We start from the raw sequence: 26,004 nt of genomic DNA, 5'->3' as shown, positions 1-26,004 counted from the left end.
TAAACTGTCAAATATCAAAATGTAGTATTGTCTTTATTTCAGAGCAGCACATTCGACAACTAGCTATTTACATTTATAGTTTTAACAATAGTAACTAAAAATAATAGTGATTAGCATAAAAACAAAAATACAACAGAGCGAGAGGTAAATATGATGTGTTGGTCGTTCCATATTTTGAAATTAAACTTTCGATTTATTTTTATTTTCGTGACAGCAAGCATTGTAAATGTGATCAAGAACATGCTAAAGAAAGTCCGTGCGCCCCCGACCCCAACCCCCCGCTCCTCCCACAAAAGGAAAATGTTTAACCGTGTCCTCAATCGAAATGCAAGCACGAGCCATGACTTTGAGCCCATAGAACTAGGACAGACGACGCGGAAGTTCTCCCTCGCTTTTGCAGCAGCGGGAGGGAGACGAGGCTGTCTGTGAAAGGAGAATGATATTGCCTGTCACTCATTACTGAAACTACGACGAGCGGTCAATGAGGAGCCTGTGTGCAAGAGAGAGGGAGGGACCAAGAATGTCACTTCCCGTTCAGTTATATTGCGAAACGGTCTTTGGTGATTCGTTCGGCAACGTCACTTCCCGTTCACTAACCGAACGATTCATTTGGGCGGGGAGGGAGATGAGGGGGGCGAACGATTCGTTGAACGATTCGTTTGAACGAATCTTTTTACTGAACGATCCGGAATGGATTCGTTTACTCAAGTGAACGACAGATCCCGTCACTATAACTCGCTTGGCTGCGGCATTTCTTCTTCTTCACGTGAGCGCGTTCTTCTTGGGGAAGGAAGCGTGAGGAAGCGCAAGGGCGCCCCCACTTGAGCGTGAAAGCACCATAAAGACTAAAAGGCATGCATTTCAATATACTGGTAAATAATACTTTAACAGGTGTCCCCAAACTACGGCCCGCCCCAACATTTGGTCCGGCCCCCTGAACAATACCAGAGAGCATTTTGATTTATTTATTTTTTCTCAATAGTGTTAATTATTTTCTGGCCTTTTTCTGTGAAGAACTCAGAGAGGGTTATTTGGTTATTATCTATTTGATTAATAGTGTTATTTTTATTAATTATTGTTATATTATTATTTTTATTTTATTTACTTTTGTTCCGTGAAATATCCAGAAAGGGTTATTTGATTGTGGCATTCTGAAAAACAATAATTTTTTTACATTTAGGCACTCCTGCAATCGTCACACTTTTTCTGTTACAAACTGACCCCGGCCCCTCATCAGAGAAGGGAAAAGTTATGCGGCCCTCACTAGAAAAAGTTTGGGGACCCCTGCAAGTTTAACACATATTTCTAACGGCAGACCAACGACCTATATGCCAATATATACCAATATTTTTTATTTCTATTAGAAAAATGTTTCAGTAAAATGTTACATTCTTGTGCATTTGCCACTTATTGCCACGGTTAATATTGAGGCTTTGGGCCTCTTTTGACCTTGTTGTGAGTTTTTAAGGTTGTGACTTCTGATTAAACAAACTCAATGCCAATCAAAACGTTTGTTCTTCTTTTTCCCCAAATTAGAATCGATAAGAGAATCGATAAAGAATCGAATCGTTAATCAATATCGATAATGGAATCGGAATCGTAAAAATCCTATCAATTCCCATCCCTAGTCTTATGGCAGTCTTATGATGCTGCTGTCAAATAAAGTTTTACCTATTAACACAAATAAATTAACAAATATGCCGCATTGAACTATAAGCCGCTGGATTTAAAATGAGGGAATAAAGTGGTTTATAGTCTGAAAATTACGGTACATAGAACAGTACAGTTGTCAAGTACAGTTAAGTCAGAAAGTTACACATATCCGATTATTCGTTTAATTAATCGTCCGATTAAATGGTTATAAAAATAAATGTTACTTGCAGCCCTAATGAGTAGACAAACAAAAAAAGTCTTTATATTACAATTTATCCCTGAAAAGAGACAGAAGGTCTGCCATTGCGGTTTAAAGCATGTAGTGTTAGCTTACTTTTTCCTTTTCTAGGGCTCCTTCAAAAACTAACACAGTAGTTACAATTTGAGTAATTCAAGATGACGTCCGCCAGCATGACATGACACTCGAGCCAGCCCGATTGGCTCCCTGTTTTGTCGTTAGCCAGGATTCCTGGCGTTGTCATGGTAATGCACGTCTGCGGGAGATCTAAGGGGGGATGGAGGAATAAGGATATACTAACACGGAGACAACTGCGCTACACTGAAATTCATGCCATCGAGTCTTTTTTTATTTTGTGTATGTTTGTGTGTAAGAAGGACTTCTCTGGTACTATTTTATAATGCAAACAGAAGATCAAAGTAATTCACTTTGACTTTGAAGTAGAGGCTCAAGGGTGGATTATTTGTTCAACTGCAGGGAGGACCAGGTGTCCGTTAAGATGTTAATTATAGGGGAGGCTTTTATTTGTGCAAAAGGATCACATAATGATGTTTTGTGCATTTCTGTGAGAGCGTGTACTTGTGCACGGGACACAAATTAAATACCTCCAACTTCAAGCATTTATTATTGTTTCGGTAGTACGTGATTCCCTATGCTTTCGTGAATCATTATAAGAATAGGCGATTGTGTGTGAAAGAATATGTTGGAACACACGAGAGAAAAATGATTATTGTTCCTTCTCAAACAATCCCACAATTTCCCAGAGTAGGCGTACTTTGCATTAGGAACAATCATCTTGTTAGCTCCTACACGTATGCGTTATATGTTTGTGTGTGAGGCAAGCGAGAGATGAGAATTGCTCTTTGGCAGCTGTTTGCACAAATGTGTTTAAAGTGTGACATGCACTGAAAAAAAAAGTACTTTGTGTGTGTGTGCTCACACATCCTCACCATCCCGCTTTTGACATTCGGTGACGATGTGACATTGTTGTTCTGTCACGTCAACAGGCTCCGGCGTTTGTACAGCACCGCCTTGTATTCCGTCAGGAGTCAAAATAGTAGTATAACCTCACCCTCTAACGAGTGCCGTATCCACTTTTCTAGATTGACATACTGGGAATTGTTCAGAATATTTTTTTCTACGTGGGTAAGATTGATACATATACAGTGTATCACAAAAGTGAGTACACCCCTCGCATTTCTGCAGATATTTAAGTATGAATTTTCATGGGACAACATTGACAAAATGACACTTTGACACAATGAAAAGTAGTCTGTGTGCAGCTCATATAATAGAGGTATTTCATTTTCTCATCAAAATAACTCAAAATATGGCCATTAATTTTTAAACCCTGGCAACAAAAGTGAGTACACTGCATGGGAACTGCATACATCCCTAAATGTCCAAATTGAGTACTGCTTGTCATTTTCACTCCAAAATTTCTCTGCAGCAATGCTAACAGCACTCCTATAACGAGTCACGTGACATTTTGGAGGGAAAATGACAAGCAGTACTCAATTTGGACATTTAGGGATGTACGTAGTTCCCATGCGGCGTACTTACTTTTGTTGCCAGGGGTTTAGATATATTAATGGCTATATTTTGAGTTATTTTGAGGGTAAAATAATTTAACTCTATGATATAAACTGCACAAAGACTACTTTTCATTGTGTCAAAGTATCATTTTGTGAGTGTTGTCACATGAAAAGATATACTTAAATATCTGCAGAAAAGCGAGGAGTGTACTCACTTATGTGATACACTGTATGGTAAGAGTGTGACAATATCTCGATACAGCGATATATCGCGATATTTTGCAACCCGATGGGTTATCGATATGCTCCCGCCAAGAATCGATACTTTTATTTAACATATTGGCCATACAATGGAGTATGGATGCTGTAAACTGCTCAATGTTTGTTGAGCAATTCCTTGGCGGTCCACTAGGGGCGCTCGGGAGTGGCGGTGAGGGTAAAGTGCGCACAAGTTGTCTAGAGAAGAAGAGAGGGAGCTCCAAGTGGGTTGAAAAAATAAAAAAGCTCCGTGAGAACGGTGGAGGAAAAAATGAGAAAAATATTGCTACAAATCACACATGGGGACACACTTTAGATTTTACACAAACAAGAAAGGAAGTAAGGTGAACAAGGACTTTGCTGTATGCAAGAATTGTCTAAGAAAAATAAGTTTCACTGGGAGCTGGTGACGTAGTGGACACTGGAGTTTGTGAGCTTCGCTTTCATCACTTGAGGTAAGAAAGTTTTGCAATGTAATTGACTTTTTAATTTACATGTGTTATTTTGATGACATTTGGTGTTGAATGATATAAAATTAACCAGGACCCTAAACTGGATGAAAATGAATATCGAACAAGCCCACATGAATTAACCGATTTATTTGAGAACCAATTTCAATCTAGTTTACTACACAAACAGTTATTACTGTCATTTTGATACAATAAGCTATAAAAATGGTTTGAATAGGTTCCAAGATATATAAAGTGATGTGCATGATAATTAATGTAGCCTACATATTAAATAAAAATAGGTAATTATTGATGTAGCCTACATATTAAAAATAGGTAATTATTGAATTTTTAATATCTATACATTCAATTCATATTTTTTTTAATTCAATACTTCCAACACAAAAAAAAAAAAAAAATCAGGATTTCAACTCAAACGCTATGAAGTAGCTAATATTTTTTGTTTTATTTTGTTGTTTTTAAGGTGAGGAAGACTGTGACTGAGCAAGTCTGACATCTTAAATGCTGAAGCAGATAGCGGAAGTGCTCAAACCAAGTAACAAAGGTCATATACGAAGAAAAGACCCACCAATTTTATCATTGCCCCACTCCAAGCTCAACTGCTGACACCTACGGCACTTTTTATTTATTTATTTTTTTAAAGATTTAAAACTTTAAAGAAATTAAGGGTGCCATTCATCATGATCTCTCCAAGCGATATCAGTGGTCGTGGTTGGTTTCCTCTATATGTGCAGGGGCACAATTTGCAGTAGATTTATATTTTACAGCAATGTTGCACAGAAAAGGTGTCACTGTTTAATAAATGACTTAAACAGTATTTTTTCTATTTTTAAATATCTTTTTTTTTCTTTTTTCGTTTCAACAGTTGTATCCAATTTCTGACCAATATATCGATAATCGCTGTATCGTGATATAATCGTTATCGTGAGCCTTGTATCGCGAATCGTATCGTATCGTGAGGTGCCCTGAGGTTCCCACTCCTACTGTATGGTATATGATATCTTTTTCAAAGAATGAGGATAATTACCTGAGAATATATGACGAATAAGGAAAACCCAAAATTACGTTACATCATTACATACATCATTAATAATGATGCGAAAGACGGTTGTTCAAAGAATCTAAATATGCTAATTACTAATTTCTTAGACCTCTGATAACGGAGAAAATATTGTTTAAACCTAGAAAATGACACATCTTATTGGCACTGCCATTCTGTGACGACTGTGACATCTCTTATACCCAAGCTCCTTTGTCCTAGAGGTACCATACGAACTGCCAGCCAGAATGTGAACAACACCAGAGCATTGTTGTTTTTGGGAGCCCTTTTAATCCCTTTGATAAACATATCCAGGTAAATTCCCGTGTAAGGTGACGCGGGATTTACTCGTGTCATTGCTTTCACACATGTAGAGATATCCCGGGAATGACGCGGGTTGGACACTTTCACAGGTTTGTCCCGTGTTGCCCACTGGCGCTTTCTGTGCGAGGAGGGCTGCTGGCGCAATTTGACGTATAACCCGGACATTATATTATTTTTGGTCGCCATCGGCTGTCACAATGTTGGTCAAATAGCGATTTTTTTTTTTTTTTTACAGAACTGTTTGTGGGAGCTTTCTTGCCGTCCTTGTTTTGAAACCCTCTACGTTGTGCTGGTATGTGAGTGTATTTGTTTTGTTGTCTTATCGGCTCTTTGCCTACTGCTTAGTTTAGTATTATTGATCCCCGTCGACCTACTGTCATGGAAGCATTGTGTTATTCTCCCTTTTCCGTGATCACATGTGTTTTTGTTTGTATTTAATAAACCCTTGAACGCCTCCCTCCGTTGTTTTCTGATTTGAGGTACAACCTTGTTTTCGCAATTGCGGACCCAAACATTGGCAACAAAATGAACCACACATTTTCAAAGATGGATGATGGACTCTCTTCCTCGGCTCTACGATCCAGGAGCGATTTAATTTTGTTATGTTTTCAGTTTAATATAGCTATTTCCAGCTTGCAATGTTGATAATTGCAATGTTTGTTTACCACTTTCCGTCTTACTGTGAAGAAAGAGGAAGTGACGATCGGCACGCCATGATATTTACGTCATCAGCTATTGTGCTATGACCCGGAAATTTAACGCTTGCTTTCACATACGCCTCGTCCTGGGACTTTACCGGACATTATACTAAGACGTGAAATGTCCGTTTAATCTCCGTGTCAGTCGACCTGGGAAATTGCTTTCACATACAGGGGCTGCCTATTTAAATCCCGGGATTTTGACAGTGTTAAGGGGAAAGGGGCTTTAGTCTTTTGGACGAAAATACTTATCAGTCATATTTTAGTCTTTTCAAAATGTTTTCGTCTTCGTCTAAGTTCAGTCGAAAATTAGCCAAAATGTTTTCATCTGTAGAGTCCATGAATAAATAAAAAGGTTTCCAACAATTTGGGATTGAACATTGACAGACGAGCACACACTTGTCTACAAGGACATCACCAACGCTGGCAGGACTCTTTGCTCGACCGGCCAGCTTCTTTTAGATGTTCCGAGGTCAAAACTTAAACAGTGGGGAGACCGAGCCTTTGCGGTTGCTACCCCCAGGCTGTGGAATAGCCTTCCCCCCGAAATCCGCACCACCACGGATGTCTTTTTAAGTCTCGGCTAAAAACACACCTTTTTAGACTCGTCTTTCACACAGATTAGGATAGCCTGGTTTTATTTGCTTAAGGGTTTTCTAATGTCTTTGGATTTATCGGTTTTATTGTTTTATTTACTGGACTTTTATCGCGATGCGCCGTCTTTGTTTTATTATGTTTTATTTTTTTAAAATGTCATTGTATAATATTTTCCTGCCTTTTATTTATCTTGAGCCATGCTTTGTTGTAAAGCACTTTGATGGCCTGTAAAGGGCTATATAAATAAATTTGATTGATTGATTGATTGATTGATTGATTGATTGATTGATTGATTGATTGATTGACCATCTTTGTGCTAATAATACACACCCAAGAGGAAACAGTACATTATTTTCAATTGATTAAACTCTCCTGGATGCCAGTATGTAAAATGTTTAAGACGACACCACGCTAAATGCTAATACTAACGCTATGCTTACGCTACAAGTTACATTTAGCGTGGGATGATCACTCAGCACAGACCATTAAAGGCTAAAGCAACATGGCATATCTAGGCAAGATAAGAAAACAAAACTTACCAAGCAGCACCTGACATGTATTTCGCAGAAGGCAAGTCTAGAGTCTGGAAAGGGGACCGGTGGGTAAATGTGTGTGGGGGGGGGTCACATGAGTGACACGACCAAATACTGGTACGATGTGTGCTAATGACACATACGATAAGAAAATATCACACATCTCGTTGTCGTCTTGTCAGACTGGCATTCGTCCTGTTATGTTTTAGTCTCCCCTTGACACATTTTTAACTCATCATTGGCTTGAAAAAAATGTTCGTTGACGAAATATTTTCGTTACCGTCATCATTGACGAAAACAACACTGCACCAGGGAAGATTGCGGTTCATCAGTTTTGGGCTGCCAGGCAAAATAAAATGGCGGATGAAGTTTCTATCTCAGATAGTCTTGCTTTCCTTCTTAGTTATTTGTTGAAATGCATGCAAGCAACACACAGGAAGTCCGGAACCAGGGATTTGAACAGTTAATCTCAGAAATGTGACTCGGACATTCTAACCACTCAGACACTGTGCCCCCCACCGTTACATATCAATGACAAATATTTTTTTAGCACTGTCCACAATACATCTTTAGTATAGGTATGGTGGCGAAAAGCAAGTACATTTTGGTACTTAAACACAGGTATGAAGAATTAAAAAGAAAATAGGCACACTCCTTAAAGTTACTATTAGGGTTGGGAATCTTTGACAATAGGCCGAGTCGATTTGTAAGAACCATATGTTCACAGGTTTTGATTCGATACAAAAACAATATCTTGAAAGCCATAATGGTTCGATTATGATTATTTCCAAATAGGTAAAAGGCAATTAATTGTTTTCTTCATGGCCGTGTGATAACTTTAATGTAATAATGGCCTTTTTTAGATTCTGTTTTATAACAGAACCAGAAAAAAATCAAAGAACAACACTGACATTAAAAAATGAATGGGATTAGAAAATGTGAGCTATGAATTGCATAGAGTGGTATTTGTTCGGTAACAAAAGTACAAAAATTTAACCTAAAAATAACAGTATACATAATGGTTTGGGAGGTCAGGGAAAAATGTGTAGCAAATGTGCAATACATTGGTCTAAATATTGCCTCGATCTTTAAATGCAGCAAGTAAAAAGAATGCAATATTTCAACTTGATTAGGCAAAATTTCATGTGTTAGTGATTTATTTAACTCATTCACTGACAAATATTACAATACATTCCTTGGTAACACTTTATAATAACTATCCGTTTTACTAGTTAATAGATCATTAGTAAACTGTTGATAAATGATTTATTGTTGATATGTGAAGTATTTGTTAACAATTTATTAAGCATTTACAGGGTGTTCTTAACCTGAAACACAGTTTGTGTAGAAACATTTCAAGTTTTTGTGTGTAACGTTTGGCATTTCTATCTTTTCAGGTTAAGAAATGCCGTTCACTTCAAAGGAAAGGCATTTTGATAATGCATTTTGCAGGCAGCGCTCATGTTGCACATTTATGAAAATCTGCCATAGAACCAACAAATATTTGTACTTTTCCTTGTATATTTAACCAATAAAACTTATGACCTTAGTTTTTTTTAAGATCCATCAACTAGCATGGGCATTTAGAATGGGGTCAACCATGTTGGAACACCCTGTAAATGCTTAACAAACTGTTAACAAATAATTCACAAATGAAGACTAAATCATTTATCAACAGTTTACTAATGATATATTAACTAGTCAAACGGATAGTTATTATAAAGTGTTACCCATTCCTTTATTCAGAGAATATTGTTTTCTATGGCTACATGACACAGATCTTACAAGAAAAAAGATTGCATTCCTATCATTCCTTATGTTTGTTTCTGTTCATTTTTTTGTTTTTTACTTATGTGCAGTTGAACATCATAAACAAAAATGTTTATGCATCTTTGGTAGTGAATAAGGTAATAGTTGGTTGACATAAACAAGCATTTAAAATCACACATACCACAGTTGCACAACCACTGTCATGAGCCTAGGTGGCCACGTTGTTTTTGACAGATCCTCAATGGTCACTCAGTGTCTGGAAATTGAATGTGAGCGTGTGAGCATTGGCAGGACACAGCTGACTGACTGAGGTCTTGAGCAATGGTGGACTATCTGAAATTGTTGTATTTGATTGGCAAAAGCAGTTCCTGCATCAAAAAATTTCGCCGAATGGCAATTTAATATACTTCCTGGAAATATTGGCTTTTATTGATGTTTTTCCCTCAGAATTTTTCCCGCAGTCTAATGAAGTGTTACCAGTTGATATCTTATGGTGTAGATATCCCATAATACAGTAAGGACAGCTGCGGCCTATAGTCCAGTGCGGCTTATCTATGAACAAATGCTGTTTTTGTGTCACATTTGGTGGGTTGCGGCTGATAGTCAGGTGCGCCTTATAGTGCGAAAATTACGGTAATCATAAACATCATTGTATTTACCTCAGGATGATACATGTGTAAATCAAGACCACAAAATGTATTGAATAAACTACTTGCTTTGTATGTCATTGCATAGTTCCTGATATATCACAGTTGAGGGTGCAATGAAACGAATGTTCCATTTGATTTGCATTTTCTCTTCAATGCAGATAGGAGGAGCCACCACAAATACGACAGGTCTGATAGAAAACGTATCTTTTATAAACAGAATAAATGACCGATAAAAAAAGACTTCATCTCTGCTGCCGTTTTCCATCATTGTTTTGGTTTGATAGGAATGCATTTTCACATAAAACCCAGGAGAAATCTGACAGCAGACACACAAAGCTAAAAAACAGAAATGTTCAACGGCATCGCCATACTTTGTCTTTCTCAATATTTAAGCACACTGGAAAATGGATGTGTTAATTTTAAGTAAAAAAAATTGGCTCATCATAGCCATTTCCCAAATTTGAACCACAGTACACCTCCTCATGCTCACCTTTTGGCATTCGGGAAAACGCTAACATCCTCCATTTGTGGAAAAATCCCAAAATGATTCCTTTGGCAGGATCTGATGGAAGCTAAGATGTTCTGTTTTGTTGGCAGTCTTTGAATGTGTCAAGTGTACATATGTAAGTAAGCCATTCTACCGAAAAAACAGACACTTGTATCAGAAGTTGAAAAATAGGATTTTCTCCATTCCAACAACAATTACTAAGATTATTGAAATGAAATGGGAATTGTCTAAGTAATCACAATTGTGCTTTTTCAAATTTGAGTAAATTTAAGATAGTGAAACCAGGGAAAATGACCAAAAAGACATTTCAAAAGTCCTAGCTTTCAAAAACAGACTTTAAAACCTCATTTTGATGATTTATGGTAAAATGCTGCCAGCCATCCGCTACAGCAGCTGACGTGTTAGAATTGCCAAAAGAGAAACTTTCGGGCCAAAGTATACATATAGCTGTTTTCTCAATACTTATGATGGGTCTCCTTACAAAAACAAGTTCAAAAACAACTTTATGATGCAAACCTTGCAGTCAAAGTTATTGAGGTCAGAGGCTGTTCATAAATCATTTAGAAAATATCACAAAAACATGGATACAAATACAAACACTGCCACTATTGAGGCTACTAAGCGGGATAGTTTCATGTGAAAGTGGTTTGTTTGTGTTGAATAATTTCTAAATACCATAATTTATTTCACATGAGATCATAATTGTTTACACGCTAGATATGTGTTGTTGGTGCTTTATGATCCTTTCTGTCTTAAATCGCTGGCGACAGGCGGAAACCTCTCATCTCCAAAACCATCACTTTTCGGTAAACCCAAAATTCTTCATGTTTTTTGAGCCATTAACATTAGCATTGCCAAAGACAGCAAAACAAATTACAAATTCATATCAGTTTCTAATTTGTAAAGGAAAATTTTTTATTTTTTTTTTACTCTCCGACACCTACAAAATTTGAAGCAAGAGTGCTAGACTGATAACGCTAAATTGTGAATTATTTACCATTGTCATTTGTGTGGTGACAGTGCACATTTTCATGTAGGCAAATTTAAATCACTCATTTAAAAAAAACATAACTCTAAAAACAGAAATGCATACAGTGAATGTAATAACTAATAATCATTCAATCTGTGTTTTAGATTGGCAGCATTTGTCTGTCTACTTACCTCTTAATTCCGATGTAAACATGACGGGTGTGCTTAGTTTATCGCACAATGCTACCGCTTGTTGGATTAGTTGTTAAGTAAATAACAACAGCTTGAATTTGTCGGCTTGTGTTTCATTCGAGGTATTACTTCATTTTAAGACCAAAAGGAGGACCAGATGTACAAATATGTACACACAGTATGTATTGTACATTGAGTACATATATATTCTTTGAAATCACACAAAAGCTCTCAGAAGACAACATAGAACTCGCACTTGAAAAACAGCTCTTCCCCACCTCGCACACGTTTTCTCTCTGCATATGCGCCACAATCCCCGCCTGATTTCCAGAGAGACTTGCTGCTTAGCATCAGCTGGCATCCAAATGAGCTGACTCAATACACTAACACACACACACACCCACATACAGATGTGCAGCAAAGCAAGTGGAAAGAGGCTTTTAGACCTTTGCGGGAGACTTTTAGAGATTAGTCTTAGTAGTGCTACGTTAGCATGGTGGAGACGTGAGTCAACGTGAATTAAGAGGCCCGTTCGTCACTCTCATCAACATCGGGGTCGGCGCCAGGGTGTCTGACACTTGGGAGGATTATCAACATATGACTGGCACTGGGCCAGACAACATCAACCACAAAAATAAGACAATCGATATCAACAACATTATCAACACATCGATATTGTCAGCTTTAAGACTGTCAATATCATCAACATACACAACAACATACACTACATCAACTTTATCTACGTAAACAACATACACAAATCAGCAGCATGAACGGAAAGAAACAGCAATAACATCAATATCATTTGTCAAAGATGAATTTAGTGCCCCAAACTAGACTGAGCACAATTCAGCAAGAGTTTTATAACCCTAAACAGCATGGAACACATATGTTTAACAATAAAAGATACAAATAAGAGGAATGTTGACTTGAAAGCAATGCTACAAATACAAAACTAAAGTGACAAAATAACAACACAAAAAGTACCGTATTTTCCGCACTATAAAGCGCACCGGAATATATGGCGCACCTTGAATGAATGGCCTGTTTTAAAACTGTTTTCACGTATAGGGCGCACCGCATTATACGGTGCAGTAGTAATAGTAGTAGTCGTGGTTGTGGTTGCGTTACACATCCACTAGATGGTGCTGTGCTAAAGGGAATGTCATGCCATGATTAACCAATATTGATCCATATACGGTGGGGCAAAAATGTATTTAGTCAGCCACCAATTGTGCAAGGTCTCCCACTTAAAAAGATGACAGAGGCCTGTAATTTTCTTCATAGATGTACCTCAACGATGAGAGACAGAATGAGAAAAAAAAAAATCCAGAAAATCACTTTGTCTGATTTTTAATGAATTTATTTGCAAATTAGGTTGGAAAATAAGTATTTGGTCAAGAACAAAAGTTTATCTCAATACTTTGTTATATTCAATTTATTGATAATGACAGAGGTCAAAACGTTTTATGTAGGTCTTCAAAGGTTTTCACACACGTTTGCAGTTATTTTGACCCATTCCTCCACGCAGATCTCCTCGAGAGCAGTGATGTTTTGGGGCTGTCGCTGGGCAACACGGACTTTCAACTCCCCCCAAAGATTTCATATAGGGTTGAGATCTGGAGACCGGCTAGGCCACTCCATTACCTTGAAATGCTTCTTACAAAGCCAATCTTTGTTTTCCGGGCAATATGTTTGGGATCATTGTCATGCTGAAAGACTCAGCCACGTTTCATCTTCAATGCCCTTGCTGATGGAGGGAGTATTTCACTCAAAATCTCACAATACATGGCCCCATTCATCCTTTCCTTTACACGAATCAGGTGTCCTGGTCCCTTTTCAGAAAAAAAGCTGTAAAACATGATGTTTCCACCCCCATGCTTCACAGTAGGCATGGTGTACATTGGATGCAATACAGCATTCTTTCACATTCAAACACGAGAAGTTGTGTTTATACCAAAAAAAGTCTTATTTTTTGTTTCATCTGACTAAATGACATTCTCCCAGTCCTCTTCTGGATCATCCAAATGCTCTCTAGCTATCTTCAAATGGGCCTGGACGTGTACTAGCTTCAGCAAGGGGACAGATCTGGCACTGCAGGATTTGAGTTCCTGGTGGCGGAGAGTGGTATTGATAGTAGCCTTTATTACTTTGGTCCCAGCTCTCCCCAGGTCATTCACAAGCTCTTTCCGAGTGATTCTGTGATTTTTGCTCACTGTTTTGGGGATCATTTTGACCCCACAGGGTGACATCTTGCGGGGAGCCCCAGATCAAGGCAGATGATCAGTGGTCTTGCATGTTTTCCATTATCTGATAATTGCTCCCACAGTTGATTTCTTCACACCAAACTGCTTACCTATTGCAAATTAAGTCTTCCCAGCAAGATCCATGTCTAGAATTTTGTTTCTGGTCTGTCCTTTGACAGCTCTTTGTTCTTGGCCATGGTGGAGTTTGGAGTGTGACTGTTTGAGTTGTGGACAGGTGTCTTTTGTACTGAGAATGAGTTCAAACGCATGCCATTAATAGAGGTAACGAGTGAAGGACAGAGGACCCTCTTAAAGAAGTTACAGCTCTGTGAGAGCCAGAAATCTCGCTTGTTTGTTAGTGACCAAATACTTCTTTTCCAACATAATTGGCAAAAAAAATTCTTTAAAAATCAGACGAAGTGATTTTCTGGATTTTTTTTTTCTCATTCAGTCTCTCATAGTTGAGGTATATCTATTATGTTATGATTCCAGGCCTCTTTCATTTTTTTAAGTCGGAGAACTGGCACAATTGGTGGCTGACTAAATACTTTTTTGCCCCACTGTATATGAAGCGCATTGGATTATAAGGCACACTGTCTGCTTTTGAGAAAATTGAAGGGTTTTAGGGTGCGCCTTATAGTGCGGAAAATAAGGTAATCATAAGAAGCGGGACATGAGAACTGCACTGTACATGGAGTATAGGAGTAAAGCGTTGGACTATCAAGCGGCATACTTCTGCTGAGTCAAATTAATCTGCAGATATGTAGTCACAGATGAAAGGTGCGCCATGTGAGCTACACCCATCAATAGTAGCCCTGGAAACTGGACAGAAAATGCAACAGCAGAAAGGTAAAAGGCAGCAACATTACATATTTACATCAACTATGTACATCGACACTATTGACATGAATTCATATTAAAATCACACACGACACACTCACATTGAAGTTTATTTAAGGTTCTTTATAGTTAAAGTGTAAATGGAACATAAAAGTATGTCCTGATCAGCAAAAGGTCCTGAAGCCAATAACACTAATGAGATCCCCTGAGATGTGTGCGCATATGCGTGTGTGCCCGAATGACTGCATGAGCATGCTCTCTTACTTAAGATGTACTGTACTCTCCTTTTTCCGCATCATAACGTGTCTTCAGTTTGTACATAGACTTCATAATGTATTGATGGGACACGGGGCGCGGGGCCGATTAATAGGGGGCCTATCTCTATCAAAGCTGACCGAGTGGAAACACAGACAAACGTTTTCAATTTTTCGTTGAAAATTTTTGTAAATAAATGCTTAAATTCCTAAATTCTTTATAGATATGGACGTAAAACAGTCTAGATTCTTGGTTAAAAGCGAAAAAAAAAAAATCGGCAGTAAGCATTTATTTTACGTAAATATATCGAATGTGCTTCTCGTCTTCAAGTCATACTTTGCCGCCGCCTTACCACAACAAATAGCTTTTTACGTTAAAATTCTTGTGATTAAATGCTTAAATCCATCAATTCTTCATAGATATGGACGTAAAACAGTCTTGATTCTTGGTTAAAAGCAAAAAAAAATTTTTAAATGAGCAGTTAGCATTTATTTCACGTAAATACGTCGAATGTGCTGCTATAGTCTTTAAGCCACTGTGGACCCGCCTTATCACCACAAAGAGCTATTTACGTTGAAAATTCTCGTGAGTAAATGGTGTTATACTTGTATAGCGCTTTTCTACCTCTCAAGGTACTCAAAGCGCTTTACACTACATTGCCATCTACCTACTGGTGACACAGCACCAGGAGCAATGTGGGGTTCAGTATCTTGCTCAAGGATACTTAGGCGAGTTCATCAGGGTGGAGAATCAAACCCACAACCTCTGGGTTGGGGGACAACTACTCCACCACTGAGCCACACCATCCCCCTAAGTAGTAGAGTAAATGCTTAAATCCCTGAATTCTTTATAGATATGAATGTGAAACATTCTCGATTCTTGGTTAAAAGCAAAAAAAAAAAAAAAAAAAACGTGCAGTTACCATTTATTTTACGGAAGTATTGCGAATTATGACGCCAATGCCGTCGCGGTTAATTTATTTTAATTTTAATTTTGATTTATTTCACAACGTTTCAAAATGTATGAATGATACGAAAAATATAATAATTACCATGAATCCTCAAACAAATTACTTCTGAGACAATCCTTCCTGTTTTATGCGGTACAGCTTTTGTACTTTTTCAGCTTAAATCTGGTGTTGGATCCCTGCACGTATTTAAGTATAACTGCGGCCGACTTCGACCGACTGAAGTAGAGTGTGGCACTCCCCCTACCTAAAGGCGTGGCGCAGTGTCTGGGGAAGGTGTCCTGTCAATATCATTATGAAGTCTATGATTTGTATACGCAAATCTATACAGTGATGTCAAGCATGCATACTATCCATACTGTGTAGCAGTGTTGTTAATCTTACTATAAAAAAGTAATTAGTTGCAGTTACTTCTCCCAAAAAGTAATTGAGTTCGTAACTCAGTTACCGCAACGTAAGAGTAATTAGTTAATCGGCAAAGTAAATGACATTACTTTTCATGTTCTACACGTTATTACATGATCCATTCTATAACGTCTTTCACATCAAATATGTTTAAATTAACTGATTGAATTGAACTGTCTTTTTCATTGAAAAAAAAAAAAATAAAATAACTGACTGAAAAATGTATTTTTTTGTTGTTGTTGTGAACTACAGTTCCACACAAATGTACATCGAGATCTCATTTGGGCTAGCAATTGGAGGCACGAAATCCGTTTTTCGAATGTCCCAAACGTCCAGTAAGGGCATTTATCAAATTTTATTCGGCCGTGACTTGCGCGTCACTGTCCACCTGACAGATGGACCATCACTATGACGATGCCAGCACCTCTGCTATAGGACGCGTTCAGAGTTTGCCATAAAACGCTCACTGCCACCTGGAATGCATCCTCCCATGGGGTTTCAGATTCGGCACCTTTCAAATTAAATTTCTCAAGCCTCCGGGGACGTAAAACCAATGCCAAGGCAGAAGCCATTAATCGTAAAATAATGAAATAAAATAATTAATAATAATAATAATTTTAAAAATGAAATAAAAATGACTTGAATACATCTGTATTTTTTGGCCTTTCGGCCAAATGTTTCCAATATTCACTTTACGGTTTCGGCCAAGAATTTTCTTTCTGTACATCCCTAATACTATGTGATGAGTCACATTGCATCTTTTGTTTTCTAGTTGAAAAAGAAGTGAATCTTAGTGGTAAAGCAATATCTGGGTATGTTCCTGCTCAGATCAAATCTTAACATACATTAACTGAGAGCACAGTGATGACTAGGCTGATGACAAGCTAATAGACATTAGGCAGGCCTGTAATCATAATTAATTATGGCTTGTTATCATGTTGTGATTGTGTAGCTGTGTAGCAGACTGTAGCCGGAAAGATTTTTTTCCCCTTAATAGTAGGACAAGTCATCTTCATCAATGTCATTAATTACAATGTCATCAACATTCTCAACAATATTGCTGAATGTAACAAAATAAAAATAAAATTTTTTTTTAAAAAAAACATGATCACAACAGTCGCATTCGCCTTCATGTTTATTAACATCAAAGAAAACCACATTATCATCAACATGTACTATGGCACAAATGAAATATACTGTATTTACCAATGAAATCAATAATGCCAACATTATTAATATATTATTCATATAATTAAAAAAACGTGTCAAAAACAAAGTTATCAGCAAAATTATTGAAATTGTCTCAATTTGTTTTTAATATCATTGTATAGCTTTATTCATTTTGCTAAACGTTGCCCACTTGACTTCCATTGTTGCCCCTGTCATTTTGGAGAGGTGATTCCACATTTTGGGGCGCAAATCAGTGGATGTAAAAAATGTCTGTCAACTGTTGGCCTGTGAAGCTCTTTAGACATTTGTTGTTATTAAGGACTAATATATAAATAAGTGTGATTGAACTTGAGTAGTAAAAAAAAAAAAAAGCCAGTACGACCAAAATAATCTTAAATTATCAACAGAATCAAAATAACCAACAACAGAATTGACATCAACAAGATAGTATGATTATGTTCATGATTTCATCAACAAAATGTACAACATCATCAACTAACACAAGTGCATTGAAAACAAAACATCACTACTGACTTGAATAAATTAATTAGCACATAAGTTGAAAGAAAATCAATAGCACCAACTATGTGGATGAATAAATGACCAATTATCTAATACTATGATACGATCTCGATATTTTCGACAATGATATACTATTTGCCGATATTACAAATTCTGCCGTATTTTGAAACGATTCAAGTGCCTTCGTTTGTTTTTCGTACAAAATGACGGTGTTTGAGTGGTGATCGAAGGATCACTTGTGAACACTCTCATTGTGTCCTTGGGCAAAACACTTCATCCGAGTTGCCCTCAGTGGGTCTGGCAGCGCCTTGCATGGCGGCAGCAGTCTATGGGTGTATGAATGTGCACGTGAATGTGAACACACATGTGAAGCACTTTGTGATGCCTGTATGTGAAAGGCTCGATATGAGTAGAGTTGCTTTGTAAGTTGATATAACGTACACGCTTAATACAATACAATCAGTTACATTTCACCTGTGGCCAAGTTGGATAGAGTAGCCAAGAATTTTACTCAAGTAAGAGTAAAGTTACTTCAAAACAATATTACTTAAGTAAAAGTAAGAGTAGTCATCCAAAAATGGTACTAAATTACAAGTAAAAAAGTATTTGGTGAAAGGAATACTCAAGTAATGAGTAACATTGTGAGTAACTGGTTATATTTTTGTTAGATTTTTTTTTTTTTTTTAAACAATCGTATTTTTCTGTGCACAAAGTTATCTACATGGACTATTGTTATAATGATACTGTACAATAAACAATTACATAACCACATTAAGCCAAAGGGGGGAAAAAATAATTGAATTTCCACCAGAGGAAAAAAAAAATTACATAAATGAACCATTATTCGTCCAAGGAGCATGACTGCCTCCTGGTGGAGAAAATAATTCTGAGTTTGAATAGTGAAGAGTCCTTCATAATTACTAGTTTGAAATTAAAAAGATCATATCTCCGGTTTTCCGTGGTCAATCGGTGCCAAATAAAAACTGGGAGACAGGTTAAAATCCGCGCTTTCGAGTCATGTTGAGGGCAGCGCTCTATATCTAATACTTTACTTTTTACGGTGGTTTAAAGACACCGCATGATTGAACAGGCTGGCATCTGATTGGTATAATGGAGTGATGTGATTATTGTTGCAACGTCTCATTGGTGAAATCGATAGAGTTACCCTGGTAATAAACAAGGCATTTCTCTACTCTTGGCATCGCTAGCAAAAAAAAAAAAAAAAAAACATCTAATATGGAGGATAAAGAAGAAAAATGCAACAACTGTTGCCCAAAGTACCGGAGTAAGAGCAGTGTTTTTTCTTCACAAATCAACTCAAGTAAAACTAAAAGTATAGCTTAGCAAAACTACTCTTAGAAGTACATTTTTCTCAAAAAGTTACTCATGTAAATGTAACGAAGTACATGTAACGCATTAATACCCACCTCTACCTGTGGTATTAAAAAAATGCAAAGCAATTTTAATGTTTTTTTTTTTTTTTGACAATTACATTACTGAAACATTTCAAATAATTGAATGAAAACCTTTCTTTTTAAACAAAAGTTGGTGTTTATCAAAATTTAAGTAGCAACAGTTATAAAAAAATAACTAATTATTTATAATCAATAAAATAAAAAATTAATAATTGCACGATTAAAAAACATTAACAAAATGATCAAAAACTGAAAACGAACCAATTTCAACAAAACAGTCAACAAGAATTTTGTTATTTTGTTGATGATGTCATCCACAACAACCTGATCAACATCCTAATGGCATCAGCAGCGACAACATGTATAGTGTATCACAAAAGTGAGTACACCCCTCGCATTTCTACAGATATTTAGGTATATCTTTTCATGGGACAACACTGACAAAATGACACTTTGACGCAATGAAAAGTAGTCTGTGTGCAGCTTATATAATAGAGTTCATCTATTTTCCTCTCAAAATAACAAAAAATAAATAGTTATTAATATGTAAATCCCTGGCAACAAAAGTGAGTACACCGCATGGAAACCACGTACATCCCTAAATGTTTAGATTGAATACTGCTTGTCATTTTCCCTCCAAAATGTCATGTGACTCGTTACAGGAGTGCTGTCAGGAGGTGGTGGGTCAGCTTGTTAGTGCTCAGACCGTACGCCGCACTCTACATCAAATTGGTGTGCATGCCTGTCACTCAAGGAGGAAACCTCTTCTGAAGACGGTACACAAGAAAGCCCGCCCATCTCATCAGACCATAGGACATGGTTCCAGTAATCCATGTGCTTTGTTGACATGTCTTCAGCAAACTTATTTTGTGTGCCGCATAGATTTTCTTCTTTCTTGTATGGAGAAAAAGCGCGAGCATGACAAATTTGGACCAAAACGGCTGTTCTTGGATGGGATGAATTAAAAAAACATCCGAAGCACCCCTTTTGTGAGTGACTTCCAGCACCCTTGTCACCAATTGTCGGGCCCGGGCCTCATCCCCAGCACCCCCCTAAGTTCTGCCCCTGACACTTCCATTTTCGACATCCTGTTGGTGTCATAATACTTTATGATGGATGAATTGGATCAAAAAAGTCATCTTCCTCGCGCAAAGACAATCTTTTTTCAAACCGGTCCCTTTGACATATTTGCTTGATGCACTAAGATGCGCAACAAGGTGCACCCTTCTCGTAAATGTCAGCTGAGATAGCTTCGCCTGTATAATTGATGAGCTGCTGTGGCGGTGACGGGCATGGCTATAAGGAATAGGGGTTGCACCCGTGCCAAGGTGGGCAGAGTGACAGATGCCATTGTTTGCAACCCAGTCCTAGAAATTAACCTTAACATCAAGTTATACGGCAGTTAGAATAAAGCCTTTGAAATTCTGCCTGGCAACAACTGGCAGGGCAGTTAAAATGGAGAGCTAATTTTCCCAGCCACAGGTGATGGGGAGGTCTTAATTACCAGATGCCCGGAGCTCTCTCATCTTTTCCTCTTGGGGGTGACACTCTGCCAAATTTCCTCCCGCGTCACCGCGACAGCTGTCCTTGCACGTGCGATAACGACAGAGACGACGACAGTTGGAGTGATGTCACCTGTGATGAATGAGGCCTCGGGGGAAGACGAAAAAATGCTAATGTTCGCGTCCACGCCCTATCGAGCTGCTTGCCCGCGGCATCTTGGCAGCCGCCATCGGTCTGCGCGACGCGATATAGCCGTCAGTCAGCGAGCCTCTGAAATAGTACGCTGTCATTCCCTTTTGCAGCGTGTCCATCTTTCTCAACTCTATAATTTTCATTTCAGTCCGTGTAGAGTCATACTAAGTCAATGCGAAAAAATGCATATTATCTTTTTTTAAATAAACATTTATATATAAAGGCTACTGTACATCCCTAAAAGATGTACATCATTGTAAAAGCAAATATCTCAGAAACTGCTGAAGCTAGCTCAATGAAATCGAACAGTTTAGGTGTTGGACATGATAGGTTTAATTCATTCAAATGTGAGAGGAATTAAGACATTTGTAAATTCTGTTACAGATATCACAAGTGTTTATTATGTTCTCCATCTGTGAAATGGCACACATCAAGTCAGTAGACATGTTCTTGCCAAACTTTGAAGGCTTGCTTGCTGGTTGATAAAACATTCTCAATTTTGTGTTAAAGACATGCTGCAAAGTCTTGGGTGACTATGTTCGAGCATAGAGTATTTCAAGATACAACATGACTTTTCTTTGGAAATAATTAATATTACTTAGCTGAAAAAAAGAAAGATGAAATATTAAATGCAAAATGTCGATATGATACTTTATGTTTTGCAAAAATGTAAGTCATAAGAATTGCCAAAACTATTGGCCTGCGAAATAATTTGAAAATGATTACTTATTTATTTATTTTAATTTAGAACACCCGGAGCCCTACAAATTCCGCCTGAACAAGTGGTGGGCAGTTCCTCTTGAATCCTATGGATTTTGCCTAGCATTAAGTTCCTTTTAATCCGGCCCTATTTTATTATAATTTTGACTATCAATAACTTTATTTTTATATTGATTATGTCTGATTACTGTCATGAGCATGCAGTTTTTGGTACAAGGCACTACATTTATAGTTGTCCAAGGCCTCCAAATTCTATCTGGCTACAAATGGCAGGGCAGTGATTGAATTCTACTAAGTAACGACAATTAGGTACCGATAAGTGGTGGCGCAGTTATAATTTGGCCTTATGAAATGTAGGTAAGAAAGCAAAAGTTGTAAATGAGAACTTTAAATTCTATCAATTGCCAGGCATCAAAGTTGTTATAATCGAGCTGAGTTTTGGAGCACTGTGAATACTGCCTGGTAACAAGTAGTGGGCCAGTCAAAATCCAGGTCTCCATATTCTGTCTATCATTTTAAACTGTACCTTAGAATTTCAGCTAAATAAGTTTAAGGGCATTTACAGTTGAGTCCAATGTGTCCTGCCATGAAACAAACAGAGGGATTCCGGGCGTTACGAACAGATTCCGTTCCTACTCTGGTGATATATTTTCGCATGAATCGGATTTCACTGTTAAAGTCGAAGTTTACGTCAAAATACCACGTACAAAAAAACAAACTAAATACTATTTTAACGAATCAGGTCGCATGTATTATTTAGATTGCAATGTTGATGTACCGAGTACTGTGTTTTAAATGCTTTCCCGAAAAAAAAAAAAAAAAAAAACATGCGACTGGAGAGAGAGAGGGAAGGGTTGATTACTGTTGTTTCAGTTTTGTTTTTCTTGGGATCGGTTACGGCTAACAGTAGTTGTGTTCTGTGCTTTTGGTTGCATGTAAACCTTTGAAAACTCTACCGAAGTTGCTGTTGTTCTTTTACACGCTACAATAAATTTAAAAATAAAAAATAAGATGCTGTACTCACCACTACTACTGAGAGGTTGCTGGAGAAGATGGAGGGAAGGCTGTTAGAGCTATTGCTGAGGAAGCATGTGCACCGACTGCTTTTGGCGACTGGCATAGCGTCAGCGAGGCATTTTCGCTCGAAGGTCTAACTTTGGTCTGAATGCAGCATATCTTTACCGACGTTCTTCAGTGTCGCTCCTTTTTACGTTCTTTTTACGACGTTAAGCTTCGTATCCATTAGCGCTGCAATGATGAATCGATTAACTCCAGTAATTCGAGAAGAGAAAACGCTTCGAATCAAATTTTGCTGCTTCGAGTATTCGTTTAATTAGAATGCCGTTGTAATGGTTTGTTTTGAATGTGTTTGTATTTAGTTTCATTGATATAGTTGGATACACTGCACTCTAGTGGCAACAGTGAATATGACAGAACATCATTTTACATGGCTCAGTCCAGCTGCTCCCTGTTAAGACCAACATGAGGTAATTTTTTGTTTGCGCTAATGTTTTTTTATGCATTTGTAATTTACTTTAGAGGTATATTTAGGCTTTTTTGTGGGAATCTGTAAACGATTTGTTAAGAGTATTGTTAAAAAAAACTTAGCATTTTGTAGCATTTAAGATAGCGGATTAGCCAATTATTTAGCCAATTGTTCTTTTTCTGTACTTAGATCCTCATTTATTAATATTATTTTTACCGTTTGAGGCTAAACTCAGGTATTTTAATTTTTTATGTTCCTAATCCGATTACTCAATTATTTGAACTAACTATTTAATAGATTAATCGACTACTAAAATAATCGATAGCTTCAGCCCTCATATCCATGGTAATTGCCTTTCTTTTGGACGGCCCTAAAAGACCCAGCTTTTTTCTTTGGGTCCATAGTGTAAGAAAGTGGAAGATAATAAATGGCGAAGATACTGCCAGCTAACAAATACAAACAAACACTATGCACTAGCTGGGGACTAAATGGCAGAGGAGGCACGTAGTCGAAACATCGTAGGTCGAGGACATCGTAACCTGAGGACTCCCTGTAGTTGGGTGACTAAAATGGCCCTTTTAATTCTGCCTAACAACAAGTGTGTATTATTTCCCGGTTTTGTTAGCAAAGTGTCTTACAACTTGGAGTATATGAGAGCAAGGTCTGGATTCTGTCTTCCGCTACCTGTATCAATGGAAGTGTCAGTATCGTGCTCCTGGACTTGGTGGGCTATTTTATCAGGATGGTGATTTGGGCATAGTCAGGGTGAAACAGGGGACACAACAACTTACAGCGTGTTTGGATAAATGTGCATACATTGTCGACTGAACTCATCTCAGGCCTCAGGGCAGCACTGGCGATCACCCCCCATTTGCTTTGTTCTTGCTGCTTTTTTATTTTCTTCCATTTTCTCCCTTCCCAAATCTTCCACCTTCTTTCTCGTGCCTGTCATGTCGGAATGGCATGAAAAATAGATAGCGGAGCGTTCCCTGGATGACGCTCGGAGCGTGACATCTACCTGATTAAACTCGCGTTGCGTCTCTCCTCCCCCCTGTGGTTTTGCGGAACTGAAACAAAGATTTTAGATCGTTTGCTTGTTGAGAAAAAGGGAATTCCTTTGAAAAAAGAAAGTTCTTCTCTGGCTTCTAAACATTCCTATCTGAGTCCCTGAGCTACACTCTGCCAAGGATTTCCTCATTTTGGATTTTTACGCCAGCAGTTGCAGCATAAGAACAAATTTCATTATCTCTTGTTCTCCGTATGCTGCTCGAGCTGTGTGGAAGTTTATTGAAACAGATTGCAGTGCCATCATTTTAAGAAAGTTATTGCTTGGATATAGCCTATAATGAGAATCCACGAGACTTTGGAGAGGATTGTTCTATAAAAAAACAAAAAAAAAATCTTGGCCTTTGACATTCAATTATAGTATTAGTTTTGCCTGCATGTATCTTGTGATGGGCAATAAAAAATTTTTTTAATTATTAAAAAAAAAAAGACAATTAATTGAGAACTTTGTTTAAATGGTAATAAATATAAAAGAATTTAAAAAAAAAGAAAGTTAAAAAAAGCCATAATTAACAAAAAAGAATTCCAATGAAAATAAAATTAAGTTTAAAAAAAATTAAAACACTTTAACCCTTCAGAGTCGAAGGACACGCCGGCGCGTCCTCAGCGCACGTCGTCTTTGAAGCGCCCTCACATTTTAATTACGTCACCCACATGCCGTTGGTTGGTCTCGTTTTAAAGTGCGGAAGTTGCGGTTTACTCTCATTATTTGAAGTCAATCGACCAACTAAAACGTGAGATATTGTCATTTAAGTTTTATAGTTTTATTGTCCTCTCAAACATTAAAACGCTGCAAGGATCATTTGTTTATGTCTATATTTCCATCATTTCTTGTCCTTTTTCAAAACGGAAGCTCCATGAAAAAAACACAAATCAAACGAACCCTTTCGAAGTCACAGTGGAAGCACAAAATGCGTTTTTTTAATAAATATAACTGCCGTGCGAGGTTCCACCGAACGAGAGGGAGGAGTGTTCTGAAGCAGCGAGGTGGCGTGCGACGGCCGTTTGGATCGAGCAGCGACTTTGTGTGACTTTGAGAATGAACGGAAAACTAAATTTAGCGCAAGCAATTGTGCTTTTTGAGGAAGAGGATGGTCCAAATTCGTCATCATCGTCTTCTTCGGAAGAGTCCTCGAGTGAAGATAGTTACGGATTTGGACACGTGGATGACGCCATCGACGAGCAGAGGTAAGCCAACTCACTTTTTTTTTTTTTTTTTATGCTGGAAAAAGTTTCTGCTTTTCGGAGTGGCATGCCTGAAAAAAATTAACTTGTTTATTGTAAATATTTTTGAAAATACATTTTTTTCCAATGTTATATATATTTTTTCCCACAATCAGTCTTCTCAATTTGTGTATATAAATGTGTGTTCAAGAAGCTTGATTGTGTGTACATAGTTTTCATCAGGTGATGGGCCCCAATACCTAAACTCATAAAGAGATGGCCTCTAAACACTTTTTGTGTTAGATGGTATATATTTTTTCACTGTTCTTCACTGTTTGGTCTGCTGTATATAACCTGTTTTGATTAGAGCATGTATAAAGGCAAAAAACGCCTATGGCTATACCTGTTGTTTATGTTGAATTGTCAAATATAAGACTATTTATTCTAAATTTTTTTGGTTGAATGTTCATCTTAACATGTTGAATAAATATTACAAAGTTTCAAAACAGTTCGGTACGCTTGTTTGGTTGTCAATTGGACATCAATATTAAAAATTTTGACAAAACGATTTTGGAATTTTTGGTCTTTTTGGGCCCAAAATGAAGATTTATAATTGGTCA

General features: G+C 37.5%; 1 protein-coding gene across 2 annotated transcripts in view; it reads left to right on the top strand.

Annotated features, from left to right (window-relative positions):
* The window catches only part of LOC130920524 (protein ELFN1-like), a 185,325-nt gene that overhangs the window by 30,835 nt on the left and 128,486 nt on the right, over positions 1-26,004 (top strand). Inside the window, exon 1 of one of the 2 annotated variants that reach the window (XM_057843817.1) lies at positions 8,613-25,408. The exons of the other annotated variant lie outside the window; for it this stretch is intronic. The gene's annotated coding sequence lies outside the window, so the exon portion shown is untranslated. Of the gene's footprint in view, positions 1-8,612; positions 25,409-26,004 lie in introns of those variants that run through there. 2 annotated transcript variants of the gene reach the window in all.

The sequence above is a fragment of the Corythoichthys intestinalis genome, chromosome 8 (genome assembly GCF_030265065.1).
Source record: "Corythoichthys intestinalis isolate RoL2023-P3 chromosome 8, ASM3026506v1, whole genome shotgun sequence".
NCBI classification, from domain to species: Eukaryota; Metazoa; Chordata; class Actinopteri; order Syngnathiformes; family Syngnathidae; genus Corythoichthys; species Corythoichthys intestinalis.
This window is presented reverse-complemented; position numbering and strand designations above follow the sequence as displayed.